We start from the raw sequence: 4,145 nt of genomic DNA, 5'->3' as shown, positions 1-4,145 counted from the left end.
TGTGACTTAAGACATAAAATCGACAAATCGGTCATTAAACGGTAAAAAACCCTTTTTTATAATAATAAAAATGCTACTTATATATATATATATATATATATATATATATATATATATATATATATATATATATATATATATATATATATATATATATATATATATATATAGACACACACACACACACACAAATATAGTTTTAAAAAAATATAGCGTTAAACTTGGCTAGCTCCCTGCGGAACGAACCGGACTTACTAAAAACTACACTACTTTACAATTACGTACACTGCCTATAGTGTTGTAGCAAGGTTTAGGTATATCCACTCTATAAATAAATAAATAACTTGTGTAAAATTGTATCGTATTTAATAGTATTTCGTAACAAAAATATAACTATTTCGTACTACATCTCGCATAACATCAAGTATTTTTGGCGCCGCTGCCGGGGAAGGCCAAAGCGAAACGCTCTAAAAAAAATTAGTTTTTAAGATATTTTTTTAAAAATATAATATTTCATATTTTGTAAAAAAATATTTTGTTAAAAATACAAAAATATAAAAACATAAAAAAGTAAATATATATATATATATATATATATATATATATATATATATATATATATATATATATATATATATATATAAGTGTGTAAAAAGAAAATATATTTTATAAAGTATAAAAGTATTTTTCTTTAGTTTTTTTTTTAAAAAAAATTTATAAATATTACTTATATAAATTTAGTAAAGAATATAAAGTAAAAAGTAAAAAAAAAATATAATACAAAGTAATCGGGCCAAGGTACTGTAGCAGCCCAACTTCTGGCCTGGTTTCTGGATCCATGCGGTCACATGACCGAAACAAAGGAACCTCATGCGGTCGCATGAGGTGATTTGACAGCCCTGGTACCTTAGCCGACAGAATTATGGTTACGGTTATTAATAATTATTATTATTAATTAATTATTAATTAGGGTTTTAGTTATTAAATTAATTTTTAATTCTAGTTTTAATAATTATTTTGTAATATTAAGTTTTAATTAGTTTTATTAAATTATAAAATTAATACTTTTATAAAATAATAATATAAAAATAATATTTTTATAAAAATAAGTAATTTTATCATTTTTTGTTTCTTTTTTATAAATTGTATATTTTTATCGTTTAATTTGTAATTTGTATTTTTATCATTCGTAACTAGTTTTAAACTTAGTATTTTTCCATAGTAGCTCAAGATTTTTAGGCTTTGCCGTAAAATCCCTTAAGTGCTTTTTCTTTAGATTAAGACTTAGGCGCTTTAGAATTTTACGACGTCGCTTATCGCTTTAGTTTTAATTGATTTTAGTGCCTATTAAGTTATTGCCGTTTTGGATATAGAATTCCTTTTAAGCTTTAATACCTTTAGACGCAACTTTTAATATTTAATCTTTTGACTTTTAAAATTCGACGCTTTATTTTCTTATTTTTATTTCTCGACTGTTTGTTTTTCGACTTTTATTTTTCGACGCTTATTTTTCGACGTTTTTCGACGCATTCTTTTTCTTTCCTATTTCTCGACGCTCTAGTTTTTAGGACATAGAATTTTCTTTATTTTCTTTAAAACTTCGACGAAAAATTATTTTAAGTGGTTAAATTGATAGACATCCAAAATTTTCTGGTTCGTAGTAATAGTTGGATTTGTTAGTGGTGAGTTGTGGGCTTCCGATTTAAAGGGTCCTGGCTACCTGCTGCATCTATTGGCTATTCGAAACGTGGGCAAAATCAGAAAAGTCTATTAATTTGATAACTTATATAATTTTTATCTTTTATAACTAATAGGATATTCAGTGAATGCACCGAGCAAAACGTTCACCACCTTTCATACGTTCACCACCTGTAACTCGATCAAGACATCTAGCCAATATTTTCGCCGTTGATTTTTCTTTAGAATCGTCATCTAGTCGACCAAGTACTCCAATTCAAATTTCCAATAATCTATTTTTTGAACCCGACCTCACAATTGAGAATTCGGAGGATATTCAGGGACAATTCAGAGATCTTGAACCACTAATCATTCCTCCTGAACCACAAATCACTCATCCAGAGGTTGTCAAGGAAGAAACCATTAAGTCAGAATTCTCTAGTGATTCAGATTCAACAAATTCAATCATGAAAAATCTGGAACCTCTAAGTATGGAAGACCGAAAGAGGGCTAAATGCACTAGCCAAGGTCACGCAATTACTCAACCAGACATTAATGCGCCAGATTATGAAATCAAAGGACAAATCCTACACATGGTAACTAATCAATGCCAATTTAGTGGTGCGCCGAAGGAAGATCCAACCGAACATCTTCGAACCTTTAATAGGATCTGTACTCTATTTAAAATCAGAAAAGTTGAGGATGAACAGATCTATCTCATGTTATTTCCCTGGACTTTAAAGGGAGAAGCCAAAGATTGGTTAGAATCGTTACCTGAAGGGGCGATTGATACATGGGATGTTTTAGTTGAAAATTTTCTTAAACAATTCTTTCCGGCATCTAAAGCCGTGAGACTTCAAGGAGAAATTGTTACGTTCACGCAAAAGCCAAATGAAACATTATATGAAGCATGGACAAGATTTGGAAAGTTGTTAAGAGGATGGCCTCAACATGGTTTAGACACTTATCAAATAGTACAAATATTCTACCAAGGATGTGATATTACTACACGAAAAGACATCGATATAGCAGCTGGTGGTTCCATTATGAAGAAAACCGCAACTGAAGCTTACAAAATTATTGATAACACTGCTTCCCACTCACATAAGTGGCATCAAGAAAAAGACATCGTTAGATCATCTAAAGCGGCTAGAGCCGATTCTAGCCATGACTTTGATTCCATTTCTGTAACGATAGATGCTTTTGAGAGACGAATGGAAAAGATGACGAAAGATATTCACTCAATACGAATTAGTTGTGAGCAGTGTGGAGGACCACATTTGACAAAAGATTGTCTCAGTACTGAACAAACAATGGAACAAAGAGAGAATGTTTCATACATGAACCAAAGGTCTAAAAATAATTATCAAGGTAATTATCAACCGCCAAGACCAAACTACAATCAGAATTATAACCGAAATGTTCCATACAACAATCAACAAGGTCCTAGTAATCAACAAGTATCTAATAATACTTACAATCAGCAAAGACCTATTTTTCCAATTAAACCACCACAAACCGATGATAAAAAGCCAAATTTAGAAGATATGATGTCGAAGCTAGTTGAATCTCAAACGCCGTTTTTCACATCTCAGAAACAAACTAATGAACAAAATGCTCAAGCATTTAGAAATCAACAAGCTTCTATCCAAAATCTGGAACAAGAAGTAAGCAACCTAGCAAGGTTGATAGGTGAAAGAAAACCAGGGAGTCTACCTAGCTATACAAATGCTAACCCCCGGAATGAAACAGCTAAATCCATTACCATAAGAAGTGGTATTACACTTAAACCACCTGAAATACCTGAAATTTTTGATGACTCTATTCCTACTACACAGGCACCACAACCTGAGCAAGATAAGGAAACAGAACCGGTAGTTGAAAAGGTTAATGAAGAGAATACAGTTAAGGCAAAGCCTTATGTTAAACCATACTAACCACCGCTTCCTTACCCAAGTAAAATGAGAAAAGAAAGACTTGAAGCCGAGCAATCCAAATTCTTGGACATGTTTAAACAAATAAATATCAATCTTCCTTTCATTGATGTGATTTCAGGAATGCCAAGATATGCTAAATTCTTGAAAGATCTAATCACAAATAGAAAGAAAATGGAAGAACTCTCGGCTGTTACAATGAATGCTAATTGTTCTGCAGTGCTGTTGAATAAGATACCAGAAAAATTATCAGATCCAGGAAGTTTCACAATTCCATGTTTTCTGGGTAGTCTTAGTTCAATAGAAGCATTGGCAGACTTAGGTGCTAGTATAAATTTAATGTCATATTCATTATACGCTAAACTAGACCTTGGAGAATTGAAACCAACATGAATAAGCATACAACTAGCCGATCGATCAGTAAAATATCCTAGAGGGATAATGGAGAACATGCTAGTTAAAGTTGGTACTTTAGTATTTCCAGTAGATTTTGTTATTCTGGACATGGAAAAAGATTCTCGAGTTCCTCTCATA

General features: G+C 31.4%; 1 non-coding gene across 1 annotated transcript; it reads right to left on the bottom strand.

Moving 5' to 3' along the window:
* Positions 1-2,528: 2,528 nt before the first annotated feature.
* LOC139894923 (small nucleolar RNA R71) lies at positions 2,529-2,635 on the bottom strand. The gene has a single exon (XR_011775399.1). It is a non-coding gene; the product is annotated as a small nucleolar RNA R71 (small nucleolar RNA).
* Between the last annotated feature and the right edge of the window lie 1,510 nt (positions 2,636-4,145).

The sequence above is a fragment of the Rutidosis leptorrhynchoides genome, chromosome 2 (assembly GCF_046630445.1).
Source record: "Rutidosis leptorrhynchoides isolate AG116_Rl617_1_P2 chromosome 2, CSIRO_AGI_Rlap_v1, whole genome shotgun sequence".
Lineage (NCBI taxonomy): Eukaryota > Viridiplantae > Streptophyta > Magnoliopsida > Asterales > Asteraceae > Rutidosis > Rutidosis leptorrhynchoides.
The sequence above is the reverse complement of the archived record's forward strand: the minus strand, read 5'-3'. Positions and strand labels throughout refer to the sequence as shown.